The 17,400-nt window shown below is 40.7% G+C and overlaps 1 long non-coding RNA gene across 1 annotated transcript; it reads right to left on the bottom strand.

Annotated features, from left to right (window-relative positions):
• Window positions 1–6,544: 6,544 nt before the first annotated feature.
• Window positions 6,545–17,150, bottom strand: LOC146492028 (uncharacterized). Its single transcript, XR_014872453.1, has 2 exons — window positions 8,500–17,150; window positions 6,545–7,548 (listed from the first exon to the last, which is right to left on the bottom strand). It is a non-coding gene; the product is annotated as an uncharacterized LOC146492028 (long non-coding RNA).
• Between the last annotated feature and the right edge of the window lie 250 nt (window positions 17,151–17,400).

The raw sequence follows: 17,400 nt of genomic DNA, 5'->3' as shown, positions 1-17,400 counted from the left end.
ATAATTTTATATCAAAGATAAGAAGATCCATTCACTCTGTGTGTGTGTGTGTGTGTGTGTGTGCGTGTGTGTGTGTGTGTGTGTGTGTGTATGTGTGTGCGTGTGTGTGTGTGTGTGTGTGTGTGTGTGTAAAAACCACATTTCTGAGGCAGGAATGAGGCCAGTCACTGGCAAGTGACGGGGCAGTGAAGCGACCCAAAATTCACTCTCCTCACTCTCAGTAGGCTTGTTTTCACCATGGAGCCAACAGCTCTGGCTCATCAGCCCGCTCTGCCAAAAACAATGTTTGTCTTAAGAATTTCCATTCCGAGGTGTTGCCTGGAATGAGAAACATAACCCGACCTGATAAAAATGTTAGCAGTTTGGCAGCTGAGGACTAAGATTACCCATTATTCATAAACTGAGAGCGCAACATTGTTGTATTTGTGCCATTAATACTATTAATACCTGATTGTACTGGTTTAATCTCTCAGTCTGCCTTTGCTGTGTTTTTTTATTTATTGTTTTGAGTGATAGGTGTGTGCTATAGTGTGAAAAAAAATGAAAGATTTATATAGTGAAGAGTACGTTGAATGTATTATAAAAAAACAACTTTGTATTTCTTGTATCGTGCTCTTGCTGTACATTTTCATCTTCTATTTAATTTTAATCTTTTAATCCTTTTATCCTCTTATTAAAGTGTTTTTATATTAGCCTGCGCATTTTTAGATGCGCTCGTAATCCTTACTTATGTCTTATGTATAACCTCTGAAATGTGCAATATATGAGCGCAATAATCCCAATGGTCTCATAAATGATCTTAAAACAAGCTCATGCTGCAATATTTGAGGTTGTTTTTATGTGTGTGTTCTTTAGAGCTACAATTTGTACAATTCAGTATAAAAGAAGACCTTTATATCCACGTAGTTTCTTAAAAATGAAAAAATGACTACAATAATACTTTGACATATTTCTCATCATGTCATTTGGACTTTCAGGCATTTGAAGGAAAGAAATTCTATAAAATCGAGATCTACGTTTTGCATTTAAGCATCATGGCTAATTACAGATCTAGCTTTCATAGAGTAGTAAATGTGCTTAGTAGTCACCTGAAAAAAATGTTTTTTTTAGACTTTATATTTCAAAATCAGGGCAATTATCTTTCATAAAAAAATATAGCAATAAAGAATAAATTTAGATTTACTAATTACTATGAGAAACCTGCAACCACACAGGAGTATGGCGGACATGATATATGCTATAATCCGTCCTTAGAAAAAATAAAAATAAAAAAAAAAGGTCGGAAATCCGTCACCAAATAATTCTGTAAATTGAAACTACTCTATTGCTGCGTGTATCGGCTCTGATGTGTACGGCATGTTATTGCTGAAGACAACTTCTCTGTTTGGAGACGGAGAGGAGGCTCCTTCCTCTCGCTCCTGATAAAAAGGTAGAGCAGATGAGGAGGAGGAGGAGGGGGGACGAGAGGTGATACAGCGCACAGAGAAATTTCATTTCCTGCCTTGTACGGAGAAAATAGTATCAGCTGGGAAAACCTGGCCAAGAGATGGGAGATTTCCCCTCCGAACATTGATAACCATTTGTTCATTTCCTGACAACAACAGCGCAAAAAAAAAAAAAATTACACGACTCTTCTCTGAAATGGAATAGGTTGAGTTTTCCCTCTCATTCTTGTTTTGTTCTGCGGGAGCACAGGAGTCTATTTCATCAGCAACATGCAGCAGAGGTCCTAATCACAGGATCAGTTATTATTGGAGGGAGCGCACGCTGCATCGGCTGCATAGCTGAGAGACGAAAAAGAAGGGGTCTGCGGTCAAATTCTCCCACTTTTGTGTCGCTTAGCTTCTCTCCGCCAGGTCGGATTTGCATTTTAATGGAAGGCTTTTATAGACTTCTCGGTGGCGTTCGCAGCACCACAAGTGGCATCATTAAGTGAACTAAGCCGGATTAGAGGCGATGCTGAGGTCAGATACCCATACGCCAAAAACAGAACCCAAGCTTTCACCTCCGGGATTAGACAGAGACCGAGAGACGACAGTGGAGGGGTGGGTGGGGGCGAAGGGGTTTGGAGGCGAGGGGAGAGCAGGAGATTTTTTTAAGGACATAGGCGAGCGGAACAACAAGAGAGAAAGAGAGAGAGAGAGTTTCTTTTTTTTAAATGAGCAGGAGCAGTGGAAAGAGAGGGAAATGGGAGAGAGACATAAGGGGAAAGAGGAGAGACAGGCCACAGCGAGGTGATGAATTGCTTTTAAAGTGTCTCCCCTTCAGCTCGAGGGCCTTGCACATCCTCGGCTTGGCTTTAGTACCAGCTTCTCACAGTATAGTATTAAACACAAACATGGAAACGGCAGTGTTTGGGGACAGTTCTTGACTTAGAAAGGGGTGGCAGTACTTTTCATGCTGTGACAGCCAAGCGGTCAGCCATAGAAATCAGCCAGCATTGCCCAGTGCTGGCTGTCCATGGAAGGACAAGGCCAAGTGTGGCACCAAAATGAAAGTTAATTAGTTGTTCTTAGGTCACTTTAAATACTTTTCATTCACGTTGTTGTCAGCCTCTCACCAACCTCTCACTAACCCTAGTAACCCTCTCACTAACGCTAACCCTAGATGGTGACCCATCTAGGGTTAGGTTAACATCCACCTCTACATTTTCACCAATTAGAAATGGAAAAGCTGTTAAAAAAAAGAAAGATTTTATTTCAAAATGAACATATGATAAATCATTTGAAAGGTTACACTTTCTAGTTTCTGAAGTTTTGCCTATTTTGGAAATGCAGAAGTCACTAGCGAGCTGTCCCGTGCCAAGGCTGACAACCACATGAAAGTTATGTTGACGTCAATGGATATCAGTTTGAAATGGTGATCCAAGAGATCCCCAAACTAACTGATTGTCACGTTCTTATCTGTTACTAATAAATATTTCACTCACTTCATGTGGAATTATTGCTAGCAAGTTTGAATAACTGGTAGTGTGTGAAGCCAATCCTGTGCAAATCTGTCATGGCCAAACAAAGAGGCCTATTCGCCCTGTCTGCCATTTCACTGTGCAAGACTTATGGATTCTGCTTTGATAATTACAGCAGACTTTTAGGAAAGCATTCAAGAGGGCTTGCACTGCTACGCAGCCTGGAGATCTATTCATAGAAAGGACAACTTCAGGTTCATCTGCAGTAAAAAAAAAAATCTCAAAGTGTGCTGAACATGCATGGACGTGTTGGTATTTGCTGTTTTTAAACAGGCTTAGCAGTTACAACGTGGCAGCCTATTAATATCAACCCTGACTTTACAGCTGTTGACCACAGATGTAAATAAATCTGAGTAAAACAGAGACTTCAATTATCAGGTGTGAATGTGTCACACGAACATCAGGTGTCATTTCTATATCACACGTAGTCCTCTGCTTATCATAATCAAGAAACATACAATCATCATCACAGTGGAGTGATAATAAATAAAAAGTCTCTCAGCAAGCCTTGTATTTAATGATAAAAGCTGTGAAACTCTATGAGGTGTGTTCTTGGGGTGGGAAATGTCATACTTAGAAATTTAGATTTTTTTAGGATGTGGTTAAGGTCGGCCACATGAGGTCTATTTTAATCCAAACCAAGAACTTCTCCTACATGTTGTCAAGAAGGTGCAGTTCCTCTAATGGCCACTTGAGGCTTACTTCATAAGGAAGTCAGTCTGCATAGATGCTTATGTTAAAATGCCCAATTTTAAGGTATAAATAAGACTTTTTAATAATATATACCAGTATCAGTATTTATAGTGACAGATAAGTGAAAAGTGTCTGTAAGAAAAAAAATCGATATATCCAATTATAGGTTTTAAAAACCGTTTATCAGTTAGACTCTGTTTGTTAGGGCTTAAAATCAGGGGAGTGGCAGCTTTGACTGGTAGGTGTATAGACAGTTCTGATGTGAGAAATTCTAATTTTTTTACAACTTTCCCTAAAATTAAAGATTTTACTGTTAATGTTTTAACGTGTGCATGTCGAGATTAAGTATGCGGTGAAACACCCACTTTTTTATTTTATAGAACGTACTAACTTATTCACCTTCATTGTCCACTAGAGCGCCAGAAAACACACTAAATCTGCAAACTTTCAACTGTTCTGCTGCCTTGTTTTCCAATTAACCTTTCCAGAGGCCAACCTTTGCATGGAATGACATGGATCAATGCCCACAGTGATAAACATCTGCAGAGCACCTATAACTGACTGGAAAAGTGGCTTTGTAAATGCTGTGTAAATATTAACTAACGGGTGTTTGCTGTCACTTCACAGGTCTGATGCGTGCCAGGTGCAGATATGAAGGGGAAGTTGCTGAACCGTTGCGTTGCGAACGTCAAGGTTGCAGGTTAGAGTGAAGGTGAACTGCTGGAAATGGGAAGGATTTGACAAGCGTCCAAGCTTATATCCGTCCGCTCCTGCCTCGTTTTGTTCTTTAACGCTGTTAAAAGACTGAAAATGCAGCCATAATCTAAGAAACCACAAAGCACTGCAGAGACAAGTCAGCAGAGGGAATATAAGGATTTGTTTATTTAGTTAGAGAGCTGTCGAGGTCGTCTTCTCACAGTAATGGAGAAGGATAAAGGAGACATTTTCTGCAGTTAGCATACAATTCATGACGCTGCTGAAGTTTTTAAGCCACGTCATCCAGCATCAATGTGAGGATTCATTTTTGTAAGTAAACTCGCATCTGAAGTTCACATGTGAACTAGTCAATCTATACGAGTGAATAGCGCTCAAAGTGCTAAAATAATTATTTGCATCTGCTTCTAGACGAAAAAATATAGATATAGATAGATAAGAAAATATGAATACACCAAAGTAAATTTGCTCATAAAATGCTAGCATTCAGCTAATAAAGCTAATCCCCATTCATTCTGGCTCATTTGATCGCTACAATGAAACATTCAGTTTTAAAAGAGACAGTTCTTCACCACCAAAAAAGTCCACACTAAATTTTAATCTTTAATATTTATTTTTTAGTTCTAATCATTTGAATATTAAAACACTTTAATAGATGAACACTTGTGCTTGTTTTGACATTTTCAGACCGAACAAAACAGCTTGAAGTACATTAGCACAACCTTCTCAGCTTGACTAGCACTCATTTGCACGTGTCGGGTTTTTCCCGCTTAAAAATTTGTTTGTACCCCAGAAAAAGGTTTTAGCCAAAACCGTTGCATTCGTGAAATGGCAGAAAAGGTTTTCTTAAATAATGTAAAACAAATGTATCATTTTTATATATGTGGACTAATTATGCTTACACAGAAAATAACCTCCAAAAGTCCCATTCAGAGGCAGAAAAAGCCATGGACGGGGGGCAGGGTCATGTCCACAAATGATTGGAGAATTTGGATAGGAACAACAAAGAAATGTAACTTACTGAAAAATGTAAACAAGGTACAAAAACAGTGTATACCACTGTTCTGTACATCATTTTTATTTTAATTATTAGTTAACTCCAACGTTGTTCTTTGTCCCAACTGTGCCTGTTTACCTCTAAATAATCTATTAACCCAATGCCGCAAATGTTGGGACTCTTAGTAAAGTGTAAATAAAACCAGAATGCAACACTGGAGATCTCATAAACTCATATTTTATACACAATAGAACATATTGTCCCCAGATGTTTTCAGACTGCTGTTAAAAGAAGAGATGGATGCTACACAGTGGTAAAACCAACTTTCTGAGACATGTTGCCACCATCAAATTCAAAATGATCTCTATTAAAATGATGTATTTTCTCATTTTTAAACCTTTTGATATGTTTTTTTATGTTCTATTGTGAATAAAATATCGGGGTTTTTTATTTGTGCATCTTTGCATTCTGTTGTATTGACATTTACAGACTGTCCCAACATCAGGATTGGGTTCAGAAATAGGTGGAGTCAGCACTCAAAATCTTTGATTTGGTGTCTTTGCTGATTTAAATCCCATAACGTGACAAATTCGAGTCATTTTAAGTCATGCGTGTCATAAAAGATACCCACTTCCCTTGGAATATGGACAGAAGCCTCTGTGTGATGTTTCTAAATGTATTCGAAACACATTTTCTGCCTGCAGAGGCTGCAGATTGGTAGTGGTAGAGTGGGAGGGGTCACTTTAGGTCACTAACATTAAAAAAAAAAAAACATCAGAAAAAGAGTAATCTAATATTTGAGGTAAAAAAGGGAAAAAAAGTAAAGTGTTGTCTGGTTTTGTTGTAGGTTGGAATTCACCACCGCACAAAATAACTAGATGTTATTTGTGGCTGTACAATAGTGTGTGTACGCGTTGTTCATGTGCCTAACACAGCGTGCTGTGCAGAGATGAGCGGCCCGTCACTCAGCAGGCATCAGGCCATGGAGGTTACACCCCAACAGTTGCAGGAAGAAGAGATTACGCCTGTGTGTGTTTGTGTGTGTGTGTGTGTTTTCTAAAAAGCAGAGATTATGCATTGTGATATCAAACTGGGTTAATGTAGCGGACTGTGTTTGCATACAGGGGTGCCACGGACTCGCAGGTTTTAGCTTTAATCCCCACACACAACGGAATGCTCACCGGCTGATTTGGCACTTTTTCAGAGTATTAGGCGACCAGGCGAGGAAGCTTTGTTTACCCGACAGACAAGTCATCATGATTCATAAAATCCCTACTAGCCTGCGTTTTCCTCTACTCTTACACTTTTATGGGACTTTTGCTTTCTTGGTCTACTTCAGTAACCTTGAACCCAAATTTTTTCATGTTTCTGATCCTCATTTCAAAAGACATGTAGTCATCCACGCGGTAAGATAAAAACAAATATAAAGAAGTACTACTGTAGTACTTCAGTACTGCAAACCTTTTCATGAGTTAAATCTTCTATTAGAATAACAGACTGCCATGATGGGTTCATAAAATACAACATCAACAGTTATTTCTATCCAAAGTTTGAAAATGTGTGTATTTTTGTTTGTTCTCCAGTCAAACTAGGCCGTGATTACACTCTCTTAAAGGACATGCTCACTGCTGCCGATACAGGGGACACATTCATACACAGCCACAACACAGCCGCACATCTTTATGAAACAGGGAAGTCACTCAGTACACCACTAAATTCTACACTGATGTTACATTTCAGAGCAGGAAGCTTTGTCCATCTCTTATATATATCATCTATTGTAATGCATACACATGCATACACACATAAAGCGTAGATATGAATATAAAATAATGAACAAAAGAAAACAAAACATGTATGGCTTTAATAGTTCACCGATGTAAACTAGTGCTTATCTATGCTCCAAACGTCAAAACCAGAAGGCATCATGTGACGATGAGTCGTCCCAGGGAAGCTTTGTTATAAAAAGAGATCAAGAAATTTCAATAATCTAATGAAATAAGAGTGTGTTGACAAATTCTAATTCAGAGCACGACACAATGGAGCTCAACTTGGAAAACTGAGTAAAGACTAAAAGCCGAGTCAATTATCAGAGGTGAGGCCTGCACTGACCTTTCAACAGCACAGTGGTTATGAAAGGGAAAGTCAGCTAAACTGGTTTTTGTACCAGGCTATAAACCTGAGAGACCATCAGTGTTGGGAAGGTTACTTTTAAAATGTATTCCATTACAGAATACAGAATACATGCCCCAAAATGTATTCTGTAACGTATTCCGTTACGTTACTCAATGAGAGTAACGTATTCTAAATACTTTGGATTACTTAATATATTATCATGTTGTTTACAACTACTGTACTATTGCTGTGATTTATTACTGTTACTGAAGGTCCGCGGCTCCGAATCGTAGTAAAGGGACCTCTGGCTAATACGGTGGGTTCTGTGTCGGGCTCGTAGCCGAAAAATAGCTTTACTTTGTTGGCTGGGTCAACTTTGCTAGCAGAGACAGAGAGAGGCGTTGAAAGGCTGCTCCAACGGAGCTTATTGTTTTTGGAGGAAAACACGAACACGGTGTACAGTCAAGTCTTAATAGCTTACTTACAACTGGGCTCGTCAGGCACTCTTCTTGGCTGCAGTGGTTATTATTATATTTACAAGCTTCCAGCTCCCGTTTCTGCTCGATGACAGCTCGTACTTTTCCTTTTTCTCCCTCCCTCGCTCACAGACACATAACGTGTATGGCAGTCCATTCTCCCAGCAGCACGGACTACACTGCCTATGATGCTACATTCTTTAGAGCTATACCGGTAGCATTCTGCCTATTAGCTTAGCACAACAACAACAGGCGCTCTCTCACCCAGGAAACACGCAGAGAGAGCGTCACCCTGTAACCATGGCAACCGTAACGCTGCCGCCTGGAACAACAGAACGTAGCTGTCAAACAAAACCCAAACAGTCCTGACCCGCCACAATATAAAACAGGAAAGTACCGCCGTGTAATCCATTTATTTCAACAAAGTAACTGTATTCTAAATACCACCTTTTTAAACGGTAACTGTAACGGAATACAGTTACTCATATTTTGTATTTTAAATACGTAACGGCGGTACATGTATTCCGTTACTCCCCAACACTGGAGACCATTCGAAGAACTATTTGTGTTAATACATGTGTTTAATTTTTAACCTGGAGGTTGCCGCTGGCACAACCGCCTGATGATGAAATTTATGTCACTTAGAGCAGCGGTCCCCAACCTCTTTTGCACCACAGACCGGTTTAATGACAGACAATATTTTCACGGACCGGCCTTTAACATGTGGCGGATAAATATAACAGAATAAAATGATACGGCCGAGACAAAAACTGTGGGATTTTGTAAATATGATAATAAATGTGAATTCACTGTATAATTATGTAACTTTATTAGCAGCGTCCTCCTGAAATGTGCCAACAACATTGAGAGTAACATCCTCCTCTCTGCCCCTTAATGCTCTCTGATCGCTATGGTAACATGTAAATATTTCTTTCAAAATAAGACACAACTACAACACGGGAAAAGAGCCAGGGAAGCCGAGTTAACGATAAAATCCCTGAAAACCATAAATTTCACACTAGAGCCTCAACTCTCACGGCCCGGTGCCAAACAACTCACGGACCGGTACCGGTCCACGGCCCGGGGCTTGGGGACCGCTGGCTTAGACCATAACGTTGTCATGTATGCAAAAAACTGGATTTACTTGGGTTGAATTGGGACGGGTTGGAAACCTGTGGTTGGATAAATGTAATACTTTTTAAAGACCCTTTCACAGATACAGCTGCTAAAGATGTCAGATCATGTTTTCCACCTTAAAATGAGAAATATCATATCCTTTAACCAATTCATTTTTGACCTTCACCAGCTTTCTCCAGACCAGTAAGCAGACCTTTAGTCAACGCCATTTTTACTGTTAAATGACTCATATTTGCTATAACATTTCCTTCTGCCATGTTAAGAAGACTTGTGATGAAGGATGTACATGTGCATCACATCAGTGTTTCACTCGATATTTCTATATTTTTCACCCCTGCTAGTTGCTTCAAAAGTTTAAAAATGTAATCAGCCGACTCCAGCCACTGGCATACAAGCATATTCCATTTGTTTTTCACATTTGAAATGCAGCAGGTCTATTTATTACCAGCAGCAAACTAAAAGCACAGTAGTCTGTGTGGAAATTAACTAAGGGGATTAAATAATAGATTGAAATCAATAGGAAAAAACATCACTTTGTGGTTGCTTTGATTAATGGTCTCTCCTAAAATGATAAATTAAAGTTGAAAACTTTCTGTACACATTATTAACCCCCCGTTTTCTAACTCATTTAAAAAGCTGCAGGCTTATTTCCCATTATGTTGATAATATGGGTATGGTTAGCCAAAACTCTTTGTGATAATTGTGTGTTGGTTCAAAAAGCCATTTTCTGTTAGAGTGCACAAATCCATTACGACCTCCTCCTTAGGCCTGATAATGGGGATTGGATTAATGCAGGGGGTAAAATATGTGGCCCAGGACTCCTAAAGATATGATTGATCACCTTATTCCTGAGTATTCAACCAGTTTGGTTTGTGTTAATCAATACCATTACCTCTTTTGGATTAAACAGTGGCATATAAACAAAATAGAGTCAAAGAAATCTAGATGTGGGAATGTTGTCTGATGGTTAAACCAGGTAATACACATCTCAGACCATCAGAGACTATTTTACATCAAGCACCGGCAGCTGAATTGGTTCCAGTTAGAATAAGTATATTCAACAGCTTATGCCATAAGTTGAAGAATTCCCATATCAGACAGTTATAGAGAGACAATATTATCTACATTTTTATTCTTGAACTCTGATAGAGTAGATCAGCAAGGAAAAATACTTCTGCGTCAAATCAGTGAGGAAACAGGTATTTGGTATTTTATATTTGATACTGCGATACAATATTATTTGATACAGATATTCCTGATGCAAATTCATTGTTCATATAAAGCATACCTGTCCACAGAATCAGTCTCTTCTATTCCAACCTCTCCACCACGATGGGAAAGACCAAAGAGTTGTCCAAGGACATGCAGGGACAGACATGCACAAGGCTGGAATTGGCTACAAGACCATCAGTGAGAAGTTTGGTGAGAAACTAACAACTGCTGTTAACATTATTTGGAAATAAAGGAAATACAAAATAAGTCAGCCTCAGTCTGGAGCTCCAGCTCATCCTTACCCCATGAGGGTGAGGTGAGGATCAGCCCCAAACTACACAGGAGGCGCTAGTTAATGATCTGAAGGCAGATCATCAGTCAAGCATGGAGGTGGAAGCATCGTGACTTTACCGCATTGATGGGTCAATGGATGGAGACACGAACCAAAAAACCTTGAACGAGAACCTTCTTACCCCAGTCAGAAAACAGAAGATGGGTCGTGGATGGGTCTTCCAGCATGACAGTGGCCCAAAACTGCAACAAAGGAGTGTCTATAAAAGAAGCACAATAAAGGTCATGGAGTGGCCTGGACCGTCTCCAGACATCAGTCATATAGAAAATCTGTTGAGGGAGCTGAATCTTTGAGTTGCCAAGCAAAGAGAAAACCCTAAAGGATTTCGATTTTTAAATACCTGTAATGTAATCCATCTGTGGCTTGTGGACGTTTATTGGAAGGGTTAGTAAGATTCATATTTACCCCTTTATACGAGATTTTAATATGTATGGTATACAAAAATAGTAATCTTATGAGGAGAAATGCATGCTAGTCTGAAAGACAGCATCTTCTAGTTTCTGAAAACATGATTATTTGGCATGTTTCTAAAATGCTACCCTAAGCCTGCCCCTACCTTGTTGTCATTATAGGCTGAGGGACCCTGTATTATTTTCCAATCACCAGGTTTTACCATCCTAACAGAAAGGGCAACCTATCTAGATCTGGCAATTTACAAAGACGCCAAGCAAAGGTGCAGCAATCAGATTACACAGCAGGTAGTGATGACATATCGCCCACTGAACAATTCCGATCATGATTGGATTGTGTGTTGCAAAGATACGCCCTTCTTTCTGTTTGTGTCTTTGCTGCCAACTTGGTCACAGCCAAATGATCTGTAATGAATATAAAACCCAGAAAAATAACAGACAAGTCACTGCACTGTAGACTAAATGAATAACCTCTTTTCTCTCGCTGTTTATTTTCAGATGATAAAGCAAAATAACAAAACTGAGCTTTCAGAGCATTCACAAATGGAGCTATTGAAATGTAGAAGAATGTGTGTTGGGGGTTAGACAGCAGGGCAGGTCATAGCAGGAGGGGTGAGAGGTGTTAGCTAATCTGCTGCAGGATGATATAGATAAACAGAGATGCCTCCCAGAGAGCGGATGTTGTACCCAGATGGCCACAGAGCGGTTGGTGGCAGCAGGAGAGATCAGATAGTCAGAGAGAGACACAAAGACGGGGAACGCTGCAAAAAATATCTCATGGTTTTATTTTTACAAGGTGAATATTTCAGGTTTGTAAAAAAATAAATAAATCTATGTTTAGAGGAACATTTTTGAAAAAAAAACGTATTTCATCATTTATTTCATGTTTGTTTCTTGATTTTTACTACTTTCTACATTGTAGAGACATACTGAAGACATCAAATATATAAAGCAAGATATATGGAATTATGTAGCAAAGAAAAAATAAATAACTCTGAATGTGTCTTATATTTTAGATTCCTAAAAGTAGCCGCCCTTTACTACTTTCAGGGTTGACAGCACTGCAAACCCTCTCATTGAGTTTCATGATGCAGTCACCTGAAATGGTTTTCACTTCACAGGTGTGTCTTGTCAGGGTTTATTTGTGGAGTTTCTTGCCTTCTTAATGGGGTTGGGACCATCAGTTGTGTTGTGCAGAAGTCAGGTTGGTACACAGCTGACAGCCCTATTTGACAACTGTTGAAATTCATATTATGGCAAGGACCAATCAGCTAAGTAAAGAGAAACAACAGTCCATCATTACTTTAAGAGCTGAAGGTCAGTCAGTTCTGAAAATTGCAAAAACTTTGAATTTCTCCCCAAATGTAGTCGCAAAAACAATCAAGCGTTACGACAAAACTGGATCACATGAGGACCGACCCAGGAAAAGAAGACCAAGAGTCACCTCTGCTGTTGATGATAAATTCATCCGAGTCACCAGCCTCACAAATCACTAGTTAACAGCACCTCAGATTTGAGCCCAGATACATACCAGACAGAGTTCCAGTAGCAGACACATCTCTACATCAACTGTTCAGAGGAGGGTGAATCAGGCCAGTATGGTCAAATAGCTGCTAAAAAAAAAACACAACTAAGGAAAAGCAACAAGCAGAAGAGTGTTTGGGCCAAAAAACACAAGGAATGAACATTCGACCAGTGGAAATCTGTGCTTTGGTCTGATCAGTACAAATTAGAGATCTTTGGCTCAACCGGCTGTGTCTTTGTGCGATGCAGAAAAGGTGAACGGATGGTCTCTACGTGCATGGTTCCCACCGTGAAGCATGGTGGAGGAGGTGTGATGGTGTGGGGGTGCTTTGCTGGTGACACTGTTGGGGACACTACCACAGCATCCTGCAGCGACATGCCATCCCATCCGGTTTGGGTTTATTTGGGCCTTTTATTTTTCAACAGGACACTGACCCCAAACACACCTCCAGGCTGAGTAAGGGCTATTTGAGCAAGAAGGAGAGTGAAGGAGTGCTTCACAAGATGGCCTGGCCTCCACAGTCACCTGACCTAAACCTAATTGAGATGGTTTGGGATGAGATGGACCGCAGAGTGAAGGCAAAAAGGCCAACAAGTGCTCCACATCTCTGGGAATTCCTTCAAGACTGTTGGAAAATCATTTCAGGTAACGATCTCAAGAAGCTCATCGAGAGAATGCCAAGAGTGTGCAAAGCAGTAATGAAAGCAAAGGGCGGCTATTTTAAAGAATCTAAAACAGTTATTTCACACTTTCTTGTTTCTTGTTTATTGTGTTCAGTACTTATTATTAAATGACTAAGGGACACTTTTTGCAGCAAGCAGCCATGCACATGGAAGAAGAGAAAGCAGGGAGATCCGACTCCCTGTCCAGGACTCCTTGTGTGTGTCATCTCACACTAATAACCCTCCTCTGATCTGAATCTTCCTCCTTTTTTCTCCTCTCGTCTGCTTTTTTCCTCATGTCTATCGCTTCGCCACCTTCTTTTCCCTTCCCCTCTCTGTCCCCCTCTTTGGATGTATCCTTCTCTTTCTCTGTCCCATCTCCTTCTCATTAGAGCTTATCTGGGCTTCCACATTCAGTGCTGGTTTTTATCTGTTTAATTATGTTGCTCCTCACCTATGGAGGGAGTAAAAGCAGCCCTGTGGCACGCTGGGAAGACGATTCTTGTCTGGTGCTCTCCTGTGTCCTGCCCCCTTGACTTTTGCACACCCTCTCTCACCCACCTATAGAGATGAGCAGCTTTTCCCTATCCTCTTTTCAATTCCATCACCTTTTCAGCATCACCGGGGCCCTTTGAGCGGGGCCCCCGGCCTCTAAGTCCCCCGAACAGCCAGGCTCGATGATAAAATTCCCCAGACACTTCTCCATTATGGAGCAATGATATGAGGTGATGCTGGGAGTAACAAAAACATACACACACACACTCACTGCCATCGTCATGCACATGCAAGGATCAGGGCATGCACATTCAAACAGTATACACAAAAGCACATAAAGCAGTTTTCACTCCTCCCTGCTTCCTTATCGAGCTTTTTCAGTGTGCAGTGCGTGAGCTGCATGTGCTCATCTCCCACACAAATGTGTGAGAATGCAGCAGTCATTGATAGAATATTTATAATGATACTGCCGGCCTGTGATGTATCAGAAAATAGGATTGGTAACGACTGTACTGGTTGTCTGCATGTTTTTTATTCATTCTTATTCACACCAATAACAACAGGCCACACACTGCAGTTATTTTTGATGCTTTCGTTTTGCAGAAAATAAAAAAAATCCCGTCTACAATATCATGTTTTTAAGACACTGTGTGTAAAAAATAGAATAAAATAAATAATAGTTATGAATGAATGATGTCTTTAACTGTGAACTACAGACTGTATGAAAGAAGGCTGTGTTCATGATGATGTCACCATGCTGGTGTTGGGACTCTTGATTGGATTAGATGAGATGTTACATGATCAGCTAATGCTAGCAAGCTAACACTAAAAGCATATTTGGTGGTCCTAACTTCATCTATGGCAATGAGCTTTGAGTAGTGACAAAGAAATGAGACTACAGTTAAAAATGTCGATGTAGGTTCTCAGTAGCTAACTGGAGAAAACTGTTAGAGAAAAGTCTTTGCAATCCAGGAACAAGTCCAGCTGTCTTCTTTTCAAGCACTCAAGTGTACGGTATTAAGGGGCAGAAATTAATCTCCTCTGTAGGGTGTCTGGGCGCTTTCCTAGAGATGAAGAAGTCTGGTAATATGGAAAAGACTTCGGCTTACAAACACCAAGAAGAACTGGGGATGGACGGATGGATGGATTGATGATAAAATACTATAATTTCCCTCAGCAATTTGAAAAGCAAACTCGGACAGTATGTACCTCACAGCAGGCCTAAATATTGGTTGGATAATTCCATTAGAAAAATTCCAAAAGACACCAACAGCAAAAGCACAAGCACAACGGAAAGCTCCAGTCAGCATATTTTAGGCCTAGTAGACACTGATTGGCAAAAGCTACCCTTTTTTTTTTTATTTCACTTGTCAATTAAAGTAGCCATTCTAATGGCATTCTAATTCTGAGCCTCTTCAAAATCCACATGGATAAATTATACTTGATTTATGATTTGATTTTGCAGCCAACCTCAAGTGGCCATTAGAGGAACTGCACTTCTGAGCCGACTTAATTTGTTCAGTTCAGGAAGTTAAGGATACTCTAAAGGTAAATGTGTAGAAACTTGTAGCTGACTTCATCTAAACCTTTAGACCTTCATGTGTTGGAAGTGAGCAGCATATGTCCTTTTTTTTCATGAAGTACACTCTAGTCTAGTCAAAGGAGCTTGCAAAGAAAAGCGTCTGGACTTCTTTAAGTTACTTGAAGACGTTTCACCTCTCATCCGAGAAGCTTCTTCAGTTCTAAGGTCAAATGGTGGAGAGTCCCAGATATAAACCTAGTGGGAGTGTCCCCCCACAGAGGGACAAAAGGACCCCCTGATGTCCAGACGCTTTTCTTTGCAAGCTCCTTTGACTACGATGACCTGGATGACTGAGAACCTTCACAGACACTCTAGTCTAGTCTAATTCCTTTCAGTTTCTGCTGTACACTCACGGCTTCTCCAGACATTTATTGAACTGTACTGTGAAGTTTACAGACAACGTCACCTAGATTCCAGACAGCCAAGAGACTTCATATTGGAAGGAAATCTATACTTTTACAGTTTGGAGCAAAGAAAAACTGACTGCCTGATGGCAACAATACTAAGGGATTTAGAAAGAAGGAGGCAAAGACACACTCCGTGAGACTACACCCAATTCCAATGCTTCACCCTGGTAGTGTATCCAAAGCACAGTTTAGGTTGTGCCTGGAAGAGCCCCAGAACTGCAGGTCACCCACCAGACGCTGCCTGTTGAAGTGCCCTGGCAGATTCGGCTCCTGTCCTTAGCAAGGTACTAAACTCATATCCATCTGATTCATCTAGTACCATTTTGCCTTCGGAGACCGTAGCAGGGGCTGATGCATCAGACCACACAGCTTCCAATATCACAAGGGCACAAAAACCCGTCTTCCATGTTAAGGTGGCAATTTTTTCAACACTATAATTTGTAGAAACAGTGATCAGAGCCATAATAAGGAAATACAGCTGCAGTAACACCTTCTTTTATGTTTTACACAACTGGTTTGCAGCAGGTGTTGCTAAATCTCTGCTAGAGGGTCTGTGTACCTGAGGCAGGACAAAACGTCCTTAATGTTTCTTCAGCACTCATCTCAGCAGGTTGTTTGCATGTCTGGGGCACACTGTAACAGATACTGCTTACTGCAGTCTCTTGGGGTTGAAATGAGGCACAGAGGGTGAGTGGGGTGGAGGTAGTTTGGGGCAGAGGGGTCACATGAATGTGCGCATTTGTGTTAATGTGTGTGGTAGACCTACAAGGGGGTGATAACCCCAATAACGGTGGCCCTTACCTTTCTGCTCCCTTGATCCACACACACATGCTACACACACACACACACACAGACACCATGCCACTGTGCGTACAATATGTGATTTTAATGAACCTAATCTCCAGGATCACCAGGTCTCTGAGCCGGGAAATTAACGAGAGCAGGTTAAACACACACAGTAGGTTCAGTGAAACCCCTTTCAAACCATGTGTGTGTGTGTGTGTGTGTGTGTGTGTGTGTGTGTGTGTGTGTGTGTGTGTGTGTGTGTGTGTAGGGGTGAAATTGGTTTTCCTCAGGATTAAAGGATTAAAAAGGCTGTTAGTTCCTCAAAGTGCTCCAAATACCCCCCTCAATATTCATTACAGCAGATACAAAAGGCAGAGAGGAGCTCATAATGGGCCCCAACCTTCTAATCATTTCAAGCAGGGACGCTCCTGATCTTGCACGCCGCCACACATACACCCATACGCTCTCTTTTATTATCATTATCCACACTATTAGCATGATATAAGAACTGTCTGGAGATCACAACGGGGCAAATTTGATATAGAAAAGAGATTATTGAGGAAACTGTGGCTGAAAATGATCCAAATATTTGTACACATTTGAAATGCGCCACACACCCCACCCACACACCCCACCCACACACCCCACACCCCGGCTGCTTTTAAGCAGACTCCAGTCTTTTCCAATACTCCAAGCTAATGACTCCCTGATGCCAGCAGGTCTGGTGCGAGGTCTGCCAGCCATAGAGTTTGTTAAAGAGGATAATAAATCAATATCAAAGTGCCATCACAGTCAGGAGGTGGCCTAAGAGCCCCCTTAAAACACACACCCCATGGAAAAACTGTCCTTTTAAAGTCCCTTCAAGCACAGAG

Source organism: Neolamprologus multifasciatus, chromosome 23 (genome assembly GCF_963576455.1).
Source record: "Neolamprologus multifasciatus chromosome 23, fNeoMul1.2, whole genome shotgun sequence".
Taxonomy (NCBI): Eukaryota; Metazoa; Chordata; class Actinopteri; order Cichliformes; family Cichlidae; genus Neolamprologus; species Neolamprologus multifasciatus.
Note: the sequence above shows the minus strand (reverse complement) of the source record. Positions and strands in the feature narration are given on the sequence as shown.